The sequence below is a fragment of the Podarcis erhardii genome, assembly GCF_964252035.2.
Source record: "Podarcis erhardii genome assembly, chromosome: 11".
Lineage (NCBI taxonomy): Eukaryota > Metazoa > Chordata > Lepidosauria > Squamata > Lacertidae > Podarcis > Podarcis erhardii.
In genome coordinates this window covers 22,797,267-22,815,839 of record NC_138501.1, presented here as the reverse complement: position 1 = coordinate 22,815,839, position 18,573 = coordinate 22,797,267, and the positions used below count along the sequence as shown (strand labels likewise).

Genomic DNA, 18,573 nt, shown 5'->3' with positions numbered 1-18,573 from the left:
ATCTCCTTGGCATCTGATAGGAAGGCGTTCCACGGCCGGGGCGCCACTACTGAGAAGGCCCTCTGCCTGGCTCCCTGTAACTTTATTTCTCACAGTGAGGGAACTGCCAGAAGGCCATCGGAGCTGGGCCTCAGTGTCTGGGCTGAATGATGGGTGTGGAGACGATCCTTCAGGTATACATGGCCAAGGCTGTTTAGGGCTTTAAAGGTCAGCATCAACACTTTGAATTGTGCTTGGACACTTACTCCATACTCACTGGGACAGGGAACTGAAAAATAATGCTAGAAACTAAATGCAATGCAAATTACCAGAGCAGAAACTCAGAAGATCCTGAATGCTGGAAAATAATGCTATAAAAATGCTATAAAAAACCCCCAAAACTGTCTTCCTTAGGGTGGCCTAAAGCTATGGTTTCTGATGACATGTGATGAAAGTCAGAAGGGACAAGTTTACTTTTAAATCTAATGAGCTGCATTACCAAAAGGTTAATGAGGGATTTCAAAGACTCTGAAGTGTGACACGATTTAATACAATATTCCAGCCAGAGGTATTGCTGATGTATGCACTAATATGATGCATTAGACACCGGTGCGCAAAATGAGACAGAAAATTACAAGCCTTCGTGGAACTTACTAAAATCAGGACAGAGATATAGATCAAATTTAGAAAATTATGTTAAAAAAGGGGGGGTTGTTTATATATTTTACTTCAGTTATTAGAAAATAGAACTAAGTGTTCATAGTATCAGGAACTGGAGTGTTTTGTAGTAAGAAAGTGAAGAAAAGGCAGGGAAATTGTTGTGGTTTTTTCATACTAGTGTGCTTTATGCACAACCATCAGCTAAAAGCAATTACCAAGGGGAAAAGATATTACAAAAGACAATGCAGAATTTCCATGGTGACAGTAACTCGAACTATATTGTAAAGTGTACAAATAAAGCAAATAGAAAAGTCAAGAGTTTATGAAGGGACGGAATAAATTATTATAAAATGGAATTCAGAATATTTTCTTTGCCTCTGAAAATGAGAGCTGCATTTAGACAACATGAATTTGCAATTACCTTGTGATGAGATGTATACGGAGGGAATGTTGAGCACCAGCAAGCTTGTGCCTCAAACCCTCCAAATCAGGCTTCTCAGATGGTTTAAAGGCATCCACTACAAGCTCATTCACACAACAATTCTTCAAGCGGCTTTCCCCATTTATAGCAGTATAGTTGTTGTTTGATGTAGCATTTTTAAGAACAGATTTATAGCTGGTTGTCTGTACCTTTGGTCAAATGTCACCATAATTAGAGAGTGAGTGCAGCGCTTTCCTTGCCACACTAATGGTAGGTTGGGCCTGAATTGAGAAAAGTGCTATGGCTGCAGCTACACTCCTAATGCATCCTTATGTTCCTCTCAGCCAGTACAGTGGTACCTCAGGTTACATACGCTTCAGGTTACATACGCTTCAGGTTACAGACTCCGCTAACCCAGAAATAGTGCTTCAGGTTAAGAACTTTGCTTCAGGATGAGAACAGAAATTGGGCTCTGGCGGCGTGGCAGCAGCAGGAGGCCCCATTAGCTAAAGTGGTGCTTCAGGTTAAGAACAGTTTCAGGTTAAGTACGGCCCTCTGGAACGAATTAAGTACTTAACCTGAGGTACCACTGTACATGTCAGAATTATGAGCATGCAGATGGGGACAGCTCTTTTGCAGGGTTCCCCCACCCCCTTAATACCTAGTCTTCTGTAATTCTAATCTCATGGGCATATAGATGATGAGAAGAGGAACTACAAGTCTGCCTGAGCTATGGTGAACCTCGTTATTGTGATGACATTTTGTCAGCAGCTAATGATTGCTGCCATGGGCAGTACTTTGACTCAGCACCAGTGTCTCAATTTGTCAGATCACTCCTCTGAATGGAGTTTGCAGAATGACAGCTCAAACCGGTCAGAAGGAAGTGGAATGAAACAGTCATCTCCCAAATCAATCCCTACGCCATCCACACAAAAACAAGGTTGATGCTTGTACACATGTCAGGCTTTTTCTTTCTTTCTTTCTTTCCTTTTGCAGTAGACGGGAAAACGTTTGGTTGTTGATTTCATTATTCTGGAACACTGAATATAGATGGTGTTGTGTGGCAGCATGCAATATATATATATATATATATATATATATATATATATATATATATATATATGGATATATATATATATATATATATATATATATATATATATAGGAGAAAACCCAGCAATTATACTAGAAATGTCAAGTGTGAAAAGGCCCGTATAAAATGATTGTGCATCTATAGTGGCTGGGTGCAACAGAATTTTATCTGGAAAACATGGAGGAAGACCTAGTCCATTTCACACCTGCCTCTGCAGCTGGCATATGTTAAAGTGATGGATTGACACATTTACATCACATTTCTAGCTGAGCCCTAAGCAACAGTAGCACATCAGATAATGAATTTGCCGCAGCACCAAGGTTTCAAGACATGATTGGTCTCAAATCGGAAACCCTGGGATCATATGTCTATACCAGGGAAGCCCATCAACATCTGGGTGGCCTGAACTTCCATCATCCCCCAATCACTGTGTGCAAGATTGACACACTATGTGGTTAGAGTATTGTGTTTAATTCTTTAGCTATAACGCTGTTTCTGGACCATATCACTGGGCAGTCCTTAATGGAATGTTACCATAATGTGTGTTTTGACCTCTTCTCTGCCCTACAACCATTTCCTGTACTGGAGATGCATGCCGGTATTTCTGTACTTGTGCTCACACACTAAAAAATAAATTTAAAAATCAGGATGTTTCAAAGAGCAAATGTTATAAGCTTTGGGCACAATAGAGTCTTGTGCTTTTTAGGAGAAAGGTCAACAACCATTCCATTCCATTTATTTATTTATTTTAAACAAAACAAACAAATAATAATTACAGATAGGTAGCCGTGTTGGTCTGCCATAGTCAAAACAAAACAAATTCCTTCCAGTAGCACCTTAAAGACCAACTAAGTCAGTTCTTGGTATGAGCTTTCGTGTGCATGCACACTTCTTCAGATACACTGAAACAGAAGTTTCCAGACCCTTCTATATAGTGAGAAGGTGGGGAGGGGTATTACTCAGAAGGGTGGTGGGAATGGGTGATTGGCAGATAGCTGTGATGAGCCTGTTGACGACTCTTAACGACTGCAATAGGTCTTACAGGAAAAAGCAAGGGGTGAAAAGGTGAAAAATGGCTTTGTCATGTATAATGAGATAAGAATCCAAGGTCTTTGTTCAGACCAGGTTTCTCCATGGTTTTGAGTTTGGTGATAAGTTGTAATTCAGCAGCTTCTCTTTCCAGTCTATTTTTGAAATTCCTTTGTAGTAAAACAGCTACTTTGAGATCTTGTATAGAATGTCCTGGGAGATTGAAATGTTCTCCTACTGGTTTCTCTGTCTTGTGATTCCTGATGTCCGATTTATGTCCGTTTATTCTTTGGCGTAAGGTCTGGCCTGTTTGTCCAATATAGAGAGCTGAAGGACACTGTTGGCATTTTATGGCATACACAATGTTAGACCAGACCTAACACGGACACTGGCACCAGAGCCTGCAATAAACCCAGATGCCAACTTTGCTGCCACATACACCCGGACAACACCATTACTGGCCCCAACAACATCACACATACCATCTCGGGACTATTTAATTGCTCATCGTCTAACAAAGCCATTTTTCACCTTTTCACCCCTTGCTTTTTCCTGTAAGACCTATTGCAGTCGTTAAGAGTCGTCAACAGGCTCATCACAGCTATCTGCCAATCACCCATTCCCACCACCCTTCTGAGTAATACCCCTCCCCACCTTCTCACTATATAGAAGGGTCTGGAAACTTCTGTTTCAGTGTATCTGAAGAAGTGTGCATGCACACGAAAGCTCATACCAAGAACTGACTTAGTTGGTCTTTAAGGTGCTACTGGAAGGAATTTGTTTTGTTTTAAATAATAATTAGATATTGTACAAGACTGATATATAGCTATTGGTTATTTATTCATCTTAGTCATTTTATATCCAGCTTTTCACTATGTCTCAGAGTGGCAATACTGTAATTCTTATAAAGAGGTTTCATGCAAGATCTCGATATTAAAAATATGTCTGTTTTTGAAAAATACTATATTTGGTTAAGGTCTGCTTAACTACAATAACATGTCTCCCTTTTATAATGTACACAATACCTTTTTTCTTTCTTTATTTTTTGGGGGGTTCTGTTTTGTTTTCTACATGGGTACTATTTCTTGTTTCTTCTTTTTTTTACTCTAAGCACTTGTCATTTTGTACTTTTTATTTTTCAATAAAGAATATAAAAGAAAAAAGTCTTGATGTAGGTGCTGCATTTAAATTCTCCAAGATACCTTCCCTCCAGATGTGTTACGGTCTTGACAGGATAGCACCTCCAAACTGTGTTGCTGAACTTCCAGCATGCTTTCAAAATGCTGCAGGTAATGGAAATTAGCACACTTGTATTATTTTGGTTGGCAGAAACAAAATGGCGAGGTTGTGTTCCGATGAAGGGCAAATAGAATCTGGGAATGGGGTAGTACAGACATCACCACACCCATGTCTGTGACAAGTTTGCACTCCAAGTGATGACTGCAGATGCATAGCAGGTAGTTTTTAAGTACGGTATCTTTCCACCATAAGAGAAAATCTGGAATAAATGTAAAAATAAGAAGTAAAAGGTTGTTGTTTTGATGATGATGATGATGTTCTGAAGATGATGGGGTGAAATGGTATGAAAGTGTAGCACTAACCCCACAATAAAGCTCCAAGATCTCCTGTGCTCAGTTGCTGCAGGAAACCACTGGGCTTTCCTTCTTTCATCCAAATATTTGCTGCCTGCCAAAAAATGGTAGTCAGGACCTTGTCCGCTATTGGACCTGGGCACCTGGTCTTTCTTTTCATTGGTGTGGAACAAAAGGGCTCTTTAGCTGTATGAGGCAATTTCCTTGGACAGGCCAGCAAAGAGGTCCCGTACCACTAATCTAGAGATCGTGTTCTCTACCCTTTCATCCCAATCTTCTCCATCTGGTTTGCAGTATAGAATTTACAGTTCTTGCTACTTTTATTTTACAGTTGCGGCAAAGAAAGAGTCTTTGCTTGTTTCAAGACTCTCTCTTTTGCTTTTAATTAAACAGCAGATTTGCACCTTGCATTGTGTTTATTATGTCTGCAAGTTTTAATCAATTTAATCAGTGAAGTTGATTAATTGGAAGGGGCAATTTTCATCAGCAAGGCAGAGAGCTGAGGGTATTTTTGTACCTACTTTTGGTACTGGTGTTATTACTATAATATGGAATGAATCAAAAGTATTGAACGTTGGTTCTGTTCTTACAAGCAGCTAGTAGTTTTTGCTTATTATACTGAAAGTTCTCTCATACCTTCATTGTCTCAAAAGGACATTGTTGGGCAATATGCAAATATTCTTAAATGTAATTAAGTGTTCAGTTAATGGGTCAAATAGCAGGTGATTAATCAGCTAAAATTGTTCAATCAGTTGACAGCTATGCAATATGGAACATTATTGTACAACCACTGGGTTTTCTCACGAGAACCTACATTTAGAAATATATTTCCAGAGGAGCTAAATAAAGTATAAAATCATGACTCTATGTTCGAAATAGGTATAAATGAGTACTTTGAAGTCGGGCCAGCTGTCAGCTATTTTTTACTGCTATCTCCTGCTATTAACTTCATTATGACAGGTCTGTTTTATTGTTGCTGCGATAAACTGATTTATATTAAGCACGATAGGTAAGGTTTGGCAGACTTGACATGAGCAGCTTCTAGTTTAAAAGGCTCAAAATTCTATTTTAGGAGTTTGCAAACTAGTCCTCACCAGAATTTGCATGTAAAGTCAGTTATCTGAGAGCCAACACAGTGTGGTGGTTAAGAGCGGTGGACTCGTAATCTGGTGAACCGGGTTCGCGTCTCCACTCCTCCACATGCAGCTGAAGTCTCTCAGCCCCACTCACCTCACAGAGTGTTTGTTGTGGGGGAGAAAGGGAAAGGAGATTGTTAGCCACTTTGAGACTCCTTAGGGTAGTGATAAAGCGGGATATCAAATCCAAACTCTTCTTCTTCTTCTTCTTCTGTCTGTGCCTTGGTGTCATACCACATACAGTAGGTTCCTTCCCCCACCCCTCCCTCCCTCCCTCCCTCCCTCACACACACTGAGGAGCAATCACATTTTAAAATGTGCTTAATTGGGACAATGTTTGGTTTAAATACCACTTATAAGAGTTTGCTGTGTATGTGAAGAATTGAGTATCCATTCGTGGTTGGCAGTGATTGTTACTTAGCAACATAAAGCCGATTGCGGGTAAGCTGGCTTCTTTTAATGCTGAGTTACAGGATTGTAAAATTGCTCTTCTGATTGGCTTGCTAGATAGAAACTCTTGGTCACTCATTGGACAGGAAGTGTGGTCTGTATACCAATCAAATCTTATTGGCTGAAGGGCAGGCTGGTTGGAACATAAATAGGCTAGTTCTAGCACAGCTTAGGGAGCGTGTGACAGATTGCTGACCAGAAGAAGAAGAAACTGGGAGAGAAAGCAGAGCGTAGGAGTCTAGAGTTGAAGCAGAAGCCGGAGGAAGACAGGCAAGAGGTGGTTGAGGAAAGCCTGGGAGTATCCTCTGCTTCCAAAAAGCTGAACCACCATCTTAAGCAAATCAAAGGACTCTGAGCAGTGAGGGAGAGTTCAGCAAGGAGCTCCTGGAGCTGACCAGAGCGAGAATGCCTGCAAGCCTGACTTAAAGGAGAACTAGCCCAAGGCCTTTTTTGCATGGCAGTGGTGAGAACTTACTGGTTGCTATGGGTAATTGGCAACCAAGTTAAGCAGGGATAGGAATTGTGCTTCACCATTGAGTCTTATGGAAGTTCCTATATTTGCAAACAACAGCCAGTTATAATAACAACCACCTTGTAAAAGCAAGCACAAATCGTTAACAGGTAACCAAAATATAGTATTTACCTTGTTTTACTTTTCTATTTAATAATAATTGGAGAATATTTCATCATTTTGATTTACTTACAAAGTGTGTCTGGCTTGCTTTTGTACCATGTCTAATCTACCACAGCTACTAGTATTTTAAAGGCGTTGGTTAACAGCACAATACAAATATATGGCAGCAGCAGTTAGAAGCTGGTTCTCTACCTATTGAGGAGAGCTAATACACCACTCATTGGGGGAGGGGCTTTGTCATGGGGCATCTAGTGCATAGTCTCATCCCCTTCCCTTTCTACCAATTAGTCTGAATCGGAGTGCTCAGAGGGAACCATGGCGCTGAGCATCATGTCAGCATCTGCAGGCATCTGTTAACAAAAGATGTCTTAGGAGAGCTTGACCCTAAGAAGCAGCCTATAAATATTTGCACCAGAGTTTGACCCCTCTGCATTACAATTTTCTTATTTCAATTGAATTAAATGTTATTTAGGTTGTTTCAGATGAACAAACAAAGCGATTCCTAATGCACTTTCCTATTTGCTGGGCAGATGATGTTACAGTTCCACCAATCCCAAAGGATTCACAGTATTAAGTGCTCTGTGACCCTATAGTTCACTTGAAAGGCTCTGTGAAATTTAGTAAACAAAGACACTACTCCTAGAAATGAGGGTATCTCTTGTTTTCTAATTACAGATAGGTAGCCGTGTTGGTCTGCCATGGTCAAAACAAAATAAAAAAATTCCTTCCAGTAGCACCTTAAAGACCAACTGAGTTAGTTCTAGGTATGAGCTTTCGTGTGCATGCACACTTCTTCAGATACTTCTTCTTCTTCAGATACACTTCTTCAGATACACTTCTTCTTGTTTTCTAAATTGCTGTTTCAAAGAGCAACAAAAGACTTCATTTAAGATCACTCCCTTCTCTCTTTAGAAATCTTCTCTCCTTGTAGACAGAGGAACAGATGGGGGAGGAGGTACAGAATCTATGAACATAAAAGAAAAAGCTTGTCAAAATATTCTTGTATGTCTTCCTTTAAACCTCCCTGCCTGAGTAATCCATTATCAGAGACAAATATTAAACATTTTTACAACAATCTACTCTTTTAAACCTAAATGCTACACTCTAGGAAGTTGAGCCTCATAAGACAAAACCCAAGAATTCCACACATGGGTAAATGTTTTATAAACAAGTCACTAACTTCATCATTTGATTTTCTTCTTTGCCCATCACATATTGCCTAGGGAGATAAAGATTTATTTTTGTTAATTTATTCATTACAATAAAACTATTTGCCAAATAATCTCTCCAAAAAGGCAGGCATGGAAATTATGCTTAAGCCATTTTATCTTGGAGTGTGCACACAATAGTTTGATTGCACACTTAGAGAGATCATAGGAGTCTGCTCCCTCAAGGGTAAATCACATAGGAAGGCTTCCAGGGTAAATAATTGCAACTCTAAATCCATGTTCTTTGCAGATAGCTAGGCTTGAGAATCCTTTGTTTTGGGGAAACTTGTTCCAGTCGAAGAAGAAAACACAAAAGAAGTTCAATGCAATAAACATTCCTAGCCTCCCTCCCCACCCACAGACACACAAGTATAAAGAGCATAACCCAGGAAAATGGAGGACAAAATGCATGCAAATGACTCCTGGGCCATGAGCATTTGCATCTAGCATATATAGAGACTTATCCTGATTTAGAGCTCAGAAAAATCAGATCATTGGGTTATGCAGAACAGCCTCCACCCCTGACTCACAGCTTAGGGGGCAAATTTCTGTGTCAAGTATTTCAGATTTGACTTCAAGAGCTGGGTTGCAGTCAGTAAGCCAGAGCTTTCCAAACTTTGTGTCACGACACGTTAGTGTGTTGGCTGCAGTGTGTAGGTGTGTTATGCGAACGCTCCTCCCAAGGCTGGAAAGGGTTTGGTTTAACCTCCAGTTTGCTAGTAAAACTGAATTACTGTGTAGCAAAATGATGCATGTCTAAAAAGCATGAAAAGTTTGGAAAGCCTTGCTTGAAAGGCTAAGACTTGGAGAAGCAGTCTGAGTCACTGAACGAGCTTCCTTGCATGCTCTACACAAGGTTTCCTCCATCCACAAAGCCAAAGCATCCCCTGTTATGACATCCACAGCCAGCTGTACCCAAAGCTAATCCTACTCAGAGTAGACCCACTGAAATTAATGGGCATGACTAACAGGAACAGCATGTGGGCTGGACCTGGGATCAGCCAGTGGATGGGCTGGCTGACAGGAAAATCCTTGTCCCATGCCTTACCAAACTTGTTATGTCTGTAAGCATTAAAAGAATGGTTTAGGGTATGTTTAGCCTGGAGAGTATTATGGTCTCCACAATTTGGTCTCCCCCAAATGCCTTTCTCAGTAGAATGGAGCATCACTTATACTCCTCCCAGCTAGATAGCTCAGAAGGATATCATGCAGGGTAGCCCACCAGAGCCATTGTTAAGCATCTTCCACTGCCTGACCAATACATTATTTTTGTGGAAGGCCCTTGGAATTGACTGATTATCGAATGTTACAATTTATATTATTATGTTTGATTTTTGCTGTTTTCGCTTTGCTTTTATGTTGGTATTAGTTACTTCCTTGTCTTAGAAGACAGGCAGAATATTAAATAAATAGGTAAATTATAAGGTAGACAAATACCTTTGTGTTGTGTTTTCCCTACACAACTTTTTATTTTTTGAAGCTAGGAAGTGCATATTTTAAGCAGAAGAAACAATTGAATTAAAATGTACAAGTATAAGACTAGGGTTTTTTCCTAAAAAAATTTAATGTCAAAAATTTTGGGGGCGTCTTATACACAGATAGTAAAAAAAATATATATTTTTTTTCTTAAATCGGAGTCCCCAAAAATAGTGGAAAATAGTGGGCGTCTTATATATGGAAAAATACAGTATATGTAATAATTCATTGAATAACTTCTTTTTATATATAAGGTTTTCCCCCTCAATGGAGCTTGTCCATCTCATGGTATAATGTTCATCTGTCACATTGTGTCTGCTTCTTCTCACATCACCATGCTGGTCAGGACAGAATTACAGAACTGAAAGCTACCTTGGCGATGGTCGAGTCCAACAACATACTCAGTGCAATGCCTGCAATGCAAGCTACAACTACAACCTCCCGAGCAGATGCCTCTCCAGCCTCTGCTTAAATATCTCCAGCCTAATATTTGCAGGACGTGAGCCTCCCTGGGCAAAGTATCCCACACCATTGCCCCAGAGGGCTACTCTGGGGACCCATCTGCACTATGCATTTAAAGTAGTATAAGAATAAGAATTTATTTATATCCCGCCCATCTGGCCGGGCCTCCTCAGCCACTCTGGGTGGCTCCCAGAAGAATATTAAAAACACAATAAAACATCAAACATTAAAAACTTCCCTAAACAGGGCTGCCTTCAGATGTCTTCTAAAAGTCAGATAGTTGTTAATTTCCTTGACATCTGATGGGAAGGCATTCCACAGGGCGGGCGCCACTACCGAGAAGGCCCTCTGCCTGCTTCCCTGTAACCTTGCTTCTCACAGTGAGGGAACCACCAGGAGGCCCTTGGAACTGGACCTCATTGTCTGGGCTGAACAATGGATCTTGTATCATACCTAGATTAGTTTCTTTTGTACTGTATTATGAAAAGGCTTAATAAAATTTTATTTTTAAAAAGTAGTATCCTGCCACTTTAAATAGTCATGCCTTCCCTCAAAGCACCCTGCTGAGAGTTGTTAAGAAACCCCAATTCTCCTCAGACAGCTACAATTCCAAGAGTTCCTTGGGAAGAGAAATGTATTGTTAAACCACCCTGGGAATTGTAGCTGAGAGGGGCCCGGTTCTATACCAGAGGAGACTGTTACTCTAAAGGTTATATAACTACTTCTGTACACCCAGTTCCAACTATATAATTGCAACACATGGTGCCACACAATCCCAGCTGCCAATAAATAACCAATCAGCCCTGGTAGCAAACATAATTGCCAAACCTGAATTCAAAGTGGCGTTCAAGGCACAAATAAACAGAAACTGTCACAGCCAAACAATTACACTCTCCTTGTTGGGCTGTAAATGAAGATATTCCCAAACAGAACATGTCCACCCATGGGCACACACTCCGTATGTACGTTGGAATCAATAGATAACAGGCACAAGTAAACACCTGGCTGAAATGATGTGGGGGCAACGTTTGGCTCCCCAGATGTTGCTGAACCACAACTCCCATCATCCCTGGCCCTTGACCATGCCTCCTGGGACGGATAGGAATTGTAGTTCAGCAACATTTGGAGGAAAAACAAGGTTCCCTGCACCTGATCTATGTAGCCATGAGTTCCACAGTATTCTTCTATTAACACTTTTCAGATTCATAGAATGTCACCTTGCTCTTTATTGGATAAAGGAAAGTGGAAGTGCCAGCCTGACCTTCTCAATATTCTTCATGGTTTTATATATCTATTTAATGGCCTCTCTTATTAGCCTCCCTCCAGAGGTCTTCCCATTTTTCTTATTTTTACTCTGTTCCTATGTAGCTCTTCTATTTCTGTTAGCTGTTTTATGAGATAGACTGGCAAAAAGTGGAGTATTAAGTGCCCTATTGATCCGTTCTTGTAATAAGTTCAGCCTCACGCCATTCTTTATACAGAAACAAAACATTCTAGATTTGTTTTCCATTCTAACTGCCATTTTGGATCATCAGTTGTATTAATTTGTCAAATACAGTATATTGCTGATATGTGTCCAGTTTTAAAATGTCAAGGATGAAAGTAGCTACTATGGACATTATGTGGAATTTAATGCTGCATTCCCATGCACATTTACCTAGGAGTAGGGCCCGTTGAACTCAGTGGGGCTTCCTTCTGTTGCTTCATTGTAATTTTCCTTTCTGAGGAAAATATTTGAACTAATGCACTTCATTAACACCATTAATTCCTGATTACATTCTAATTTGCTTTTGACTGCCAGTCACATTCTTAAGATGTCTATGGCATTTCAGTACCATTGTTTTAAATGAAATATATTTTGTGATCATTATATTTAGGATTTCGCTTGTTTTGCTGCAGTAGTTGTTCAGAGGCATCACAGTAAAAAAGGAGAAGATGCAAAGCAAGAATTTGAAAGGCTCCATTAAATATATCGGGAGCTGTTTGTGGGAAGCTTCTCTCACACATAAAGGTGAACAATCAAACTGTGTAAATTGTATTGCAAGTCACAACTGGTTATTGCATATGCAATCATGATATGTATTTTAAAACATCAGCCGATCATACTATACCAGTTCCAGTTAGCAATGGCACACTGGCAGAAAACAGGAAAAAATAGAGAGCGCAGCTCATTCTACAAGTAATTATATGCTGCTAAAAACAACAACACTTGAACCTCATGGCCTTGCTGTGGTGATTCAGTTTCAGATATATTTTCTCTTGTGGAAATGTATCATTTCTAGAGCTGAGTTTAATGTTGGCTGGATTTTTATGGTTATCAAAGCTCCCCAAATTCTCTATGCACCTAGCTGCAAATCTGAATCAAAAATATAATACTGCCAGACACTCAGGACAAATGTGAGCAATTACCTTGGGTAGCATGTATGTAGGCAGGCTGCAGGCAGAAATCAGAAAGGATGGAGCCCAGTGGTCTGGTGAAATGGCGGGAGGACTCGGTAGACTCTTTCAGCTACAAGTTTCCCAGTGTAGGAGGAAGGGAGCAAATCTGGGAGTCTTATAGCAGCCAGCCAGGCCACCAGATTGGTCCTCTTATTTCCCAAGCCAGAAGGATATGGGCTGTGATGTGCAGCTGAAATTATATGTAATTGCCTCCTTTGAGCAACAGTCACAATAGCCAAGGAAGCCAGTATCTGATCCACTGTGTTCCCTGGTCTAAGACCACTCATCAGCTGATAAGTGGAGACTTCATTCCTGCTCTCTGCTTCTACAGCATTTTCCCTGCAGCATATGTGTTGTCAAAGCAGTACCCAGAAGGACTGAACTCGCTACTCATGAGCTGATGAGAAGGGAGTGAAATCCTACTCCTTTGTCATTGTACCAGATCCTAGCAGGACCCCAGTGGTGTCAGCTGATTGACAGGTGGGTGTGGCCTTGGGGAAATTGCCTAATTGGCCAAATTGGACCCCCTGGCTGGAAGTCCCATACCCCTGGGGTGGGCAATATTGAACCAGTCAGATGGTTAGTCTGGTGCTGAGTACAGCAGCTTTTGCTTATATCCCAATAAATGTCGTTAACATATCATCAGGGACCAACTAAAATAACACAAGGAATGAGTGACTTAGAAAATTATCTACCAAAGACTTTCTTTTTGTGTTAAATGCCTCTTCCTTTATAGCTAATGCCAAAGCGGAATTTCAGGAGTCTGTATACACCACTGAAGGTTTCAAATGCATTGGTATTGCAATCAGGACTCACACCTGGGAAAATATATATGTATACAACTCATTAAATGGAAGAAAAAGTTCATTAAGTTGGCCTTGTCCATCTAGTTTTTGGGTTCTTTAGTCTTTAAACAGTGTGAGGAATGAGGGGTGGGGACTTGCGTATACCAAATGTAATGTTGCAATCCTTGTATAAAAAGGACATTTCATAGTGACTAGTAGCAATTTCATTACTGAGTGCAACCATGCCATAAGGCAATGAATAAAACTCAATATTCCCTGAAACACTGCAGAAAAAAAATAAAGTGTGAGTTTCATAATTGCACCCGTTATGCATATAGTCTGAAATGTATTGCACAGTATATCAACAATTCAAACCACTGTACTCCTAGATTCCACAGATTGCTTCCTAAAACAGTTCTATCTCATTTTCCTAGAATGAATTAGTAATGAGATTTCAATTTTGTTCTCTCACTGGAGTTAGCAGATGTTGTTCAATTCCACCTCCCATCCATCCCTGTCAGCATGGCCAATGGGCGGGGGTTGATGGAAGTTGTCACTCATCAACATCTGGCGAGACACAGGTTCTCCACCCCTGTTTTTGTGCTACAGCATAAAAGAAATCCACTTTTTTAAAATAAAAAAAGATAGAATAAGGCTTTCTCAAAAAGAACAAAACAATTGAATTAATTTGAATCCACAATTTACATAAATAATCCATACAGTTTGTACCTCTCTGCAGTGTAATGTTTCTTTGTTTTGAAAGAGCAAAATCTCATCTTAATTTGATTAGTGCATGGATTGCACTTTATCTGCTATCTTAAAGGCTTAGGACATTAACATTTGTATGCTGCTATTCTATACATATTCTACACTACATACAATTTATCTTGTGCTAGCTAGCCACGCACATTTATACCATTTATACCTGAAGGAGCGTCTCCACCCAAGGGCCTTCTGGCGGTTCCCTCATTGCGAGAAGCAAAGCTACAGGGAACCAGGCAGAGGGCCTTCTCAGTAGTGGCGCCTGCCCTGTGGAACGCCCTCCCATCAGGTGTCAAAGCGATAAATAACTACCTGACATTCAGAAGACATCTTAAGGCAGCCCTGTTCAGGGAAGTTTTTAATCTGTGATATTTTAGTGTATTTTTGGTTTTTATGGAAGCCGCCCAGAGTGGCTGGGGAAACCCAGCCAGATGGGCGGGGTACAAATAATAAATTATTATTATTATTATTATTATTATTTAGTCAGAACAGATTACCTTTGTTCACATTAGCCTTGAGTGATTATCCACAATATCCTTGAGTAACTTTAGTCCTTGAGAAAGATACCATTTCTCCAATGAAAATAGAGACATCCTAAAGAAAAGCAGGACATTCTGGGATCAAATCAGAAACTGGGACAGCTTCTGTAAATCCAGGACTGTCCCTAGAAAATAGGGACACTTGGAGGTCTGGAATAGGGTTTGTTTGTTTATTATTTTATTTATTAAATTTCTATGCCTCTTTTCATCTGAGGATCACAGGGCAGTTTGCAATTTTAAAAAACCCAAAAATGCATAACAGTAACAAATAGTAACAATACCCCCAAGTCTGGGGAGTGTACTGAGGACCAGATAGAAAGGTTTGGAAGCCACTTTTGACCCCCATGCCTAAGGTTTCTTCCCCCTAAGTGAATGAAAGCAGAAAACCTAGTCATGGATTTCCAACTGGATATCTTTATTTGGAACCACAATATGAAACCTTCAGTCCTGCTGAATGCAAAAACAGCTAAGCTCTTTCTTCTTGATCTGAATGCTTCTATCTTCTGTTTCTTTTGTATTAGGAAGAGATGATATAAATTGCAATGGGGGGTCTCCACCTCTCGTAAGTTACCTTGCAGGAGAAAGGAGGAGAAACATCAAAGGACCCTTCCATTGGCCAACTTTTAGCAATTTGTATTCTATGCATGAAGCCTGGATTTTTTTTTCAACGTTGAAAAATAAACTTGGGACATAAATATATATATTTAAAATATAAATATCCTTCTCTTGGGTACTCTGTAACCTATCCAGGTTCACTCCACTTTTCTCCCAAGCTCAGAATATTCTTGTTCTTTGGTGAAACCGTATTACCTTCTAGTCTTGCCAGCTTGACAGTGGTGACAAATAATATATACTGCGAAGAATACATTCTCGCCCATGTGGAATAAATCTTTAAATGACATCTCAGTTTCCAGGGGAAGATTTTATACAACTACCAAATTCCATAGTAGACAGTGAAGAGCTTACGCAAGACCATCTTGACCATATCTTGCAGAATGCAGAAAAAGACCCTGCAGATAATCGGGTTGAATTCTCACACCTAAAGAGTATATAGGTTGTTTTCTTTTCCTGATGTGTGTCCAGGTTTGCAAGAAACTGTAAGAGGGGTTATCCTTTCTAGCAAAAAAAAAAGCAGGTCACAGATGCTGAAATGCAGCAGATTGCTGGTGAGATATGAAGCAAATTATAGAATCATAGAATCATAGAGTTGGAAGAGACCACAAGGGCCATCGAGTCCAACCCCCTGCCAAGCAGGAAACACCATCAGAGCACTCCTGACATATGGTTTTCAAGGATACATTTGTATCCTGCCCTTCGGTTGATATGTTCAAGGTAGGATAGTTATAGGGTTATCTCATTTTATAATTGCAACAAGACTGAACGGAGACTACAAACGAGAGTTGCCATATATCCTTTTCTATTGTAAGTGTGAAGGAGAATCCTCACTGTGCAAGATGACCTTCCAATTTGCCTGCCCTAAGACCAAAAAAAAGCAAAAGTCAAGCCTGTTCATGTATTTGCCTGAACATGTGAGCTCTTACTGTGTCCAAGGACAGGGGCAGGGGGCACAAATGCAAGCTCTGTCCCCAATGCAAGCTCTTTGTGCACAGTCCCAGAACTTCCTCATGTTGAATCCTTTTCTATTGTAAGTGTGAAGGAGAATCCACACTGTGCAAGATGACCTTCCAATTTGCCTGCCCTAAGACCAAAAAAAAGCAAAAGTCAAGCCTGTTCATGTATTTGCCTGAACATGTGAGCTCTTACTGTGTCCAAGGACAGGGGCAGGGGGCACAAATGCAAGCTCTGTCCCCAATGCAAGCTCTTTGTGCACAGTCCCAGAACTTCCTCATGTTGAATGCAGATGATCTGCACAGGCCGTTACTCATTTTCACTTGATGTGAACCCACAGCATGATTAGAAAACAATCTTCATTAGGATACCCAACTGTATGAGACACTATTGCATATGAGATCCTGCTCCACTTCTCATTTTTCTCTGATCCCAAGATGGTACAGAATTCAGAACTGATCTTCCAGGCATTTGTAATTCCTACCATCCTCTAATATCAACAAAGTGTTGCACAATAGCTTGGGGGGTTTCTGTGGGCACATCAGATCATCTTTTTATATGATGCACTATTTGCAACCCAACTGTGACACTGCCAGAAATGTTTCAAACCGCGAGAGCAGCAGTTGCTTGTTGCAACAATATCAAAGAGCCACAAGATGCAACCTGGGTGTGTTGAGCTTCCTGGAATGAACCAAGAACTAATTAAGAGCAACACTCATTTCCCCTGCCTTGAGGCGAGAGGAAGAGATCACGGACTGAGCCCTGCAAAACTTAAATAAAGTTGGTTTGATGCTATAAACAATTCCATATTCATAGAGCACTTTCATGTTTTCTACACTCATGTTTCTGAGGCGTAAAAGAAAGTTGAAAGAAAAGTCTTCCCATTGTCTGTTACAATATAATTAAAGAACAGGAATCCCCCACTAAATATGTAGATGCTGTCTATTGTGGGCAGTGGCATAGCGTGGGTTGCCAGTGCCCGGGGCTGTGCAGAGGGCATGGGGTGAAAGGGAGGGAAATGGATAGAGTACACATGCACATTCAACTGCCTAACGGCATCCGTATCACCCAGGAGATTGCAGTTGCAGAGCTAAGAAAAGAAGAGTCGTTCCATTGTCTGGAAAGGCCGCTTCCTGGTTTGCATGGAGAAGCCATTTTCAATGGAGCCCAGCGATGGAAGCGCACAGCTGTATTGAGGCAGCACCAGGTGTTGAAATTTTGTGCCCTAAAATTGTTGTGCCCGGGGCAACTGCCCCTGTGAGCTCTCTCCATGCTGCACCACTGATTGTGGGCCCAGGTGCAGTAGAGCCAAGGGCAGAAGGAAGCTGAAAACAACACAGGTGGGTTTTGTTCATTTATTATTATAAGACACATGACAGCATTGGCATCCAATGGATGGAGGAGTGTGCCATCAGTGATAAAGTGAAGCCACTGAAAAGTTACAGCACCTGCTGTGGCTGTACAGACCAATATGGGAGAGACATGTTTCGTTACAGCTGGGGCAAATGAAGGTGTCTAGTTTGCGCCATGGCATTTCTTCTCTCTGTGCTCCTCCCAGTGATCATTTCTTCTCTGGTCACTGCTGTGGATACACAACCTGTCTGTCTGTCTAGGCACTGTGGTCGTCTGCAAGGGATTCCCACATGGTGGGATTAATATTGCCAGCCTTCATGACATATTTGCAGGCATCTTTATAATGCAGAGTTGATCCACCAACAGGCCTGGTGCCTAAAACCACATACAGCACATCCTTGGAGATCCTGCCATGACAGCAGTATGGGATTATCCAGGCCACAGCTTTATTGATTACAGATGTTGGCAGGTTTTGTGGTAGGTATTGGGTATGTATCCTGAAATCAACCACCACACTGGCAATAATAAATTAACATAAGAATATGTTCCACATAGGATGAATAATCCACACCTCTCTGCCCATCAAAAATACAAAGCTGTTTACAAACTCAAAATTCCCTGGAATTCCTGTACAAGCGGGGTGGGTAACATTTTTGAGCCTAAGGGCCACTTTCACCATTCACTCTGGGGGCCACATGCAGAAATAGGTGTCGCCAGAAGTGGGTGTTGCCACCCAAACTTCAAGCAGAAGGGTTGCACCACACAGACACACAGCCCGCTGCTTCTCATCTCTGCAGATCAGCTAAGGAAGAGTGTATCACACTAACAGCATTCGCTCAGTGTTTGCTTTTATGACCTGGGGGTAGAGAGATTGGCATCTCTAGTAGGACCACGGGGCTTGGCAAGGTTCAAATCTCTCCCCAACACACTGTGGTGCAGTGGCGTAGCGTGGGGGGTGCAGGGGGGGCCGGCCGCACCGGGCGCAA

The 18,573-nt window shown here is 41.0% G+C and overlaps 1 long non-coding RNA gene across 1 annotated transcript; it reads left to right on the top strand.

Annotated features, from left to right (window-relative positions):
- Window positions 1–4,352: 4,352 nt before the first annotated feature.
- On the top strand, window positions 4,353–15,789 carry LOC309352443. Its single transcript, XR_014161321.1, has 3 exons — window positions 4,353–4,471; window positions 12,040–12,151; window positions 15,187–15,789. It is a non-coding gene; the product is annotated as an uncharacterized lncRNA (long non-coding RNA).
- Window positions 15,790–18,573: the final 2,784 nt, after the last annotated feature.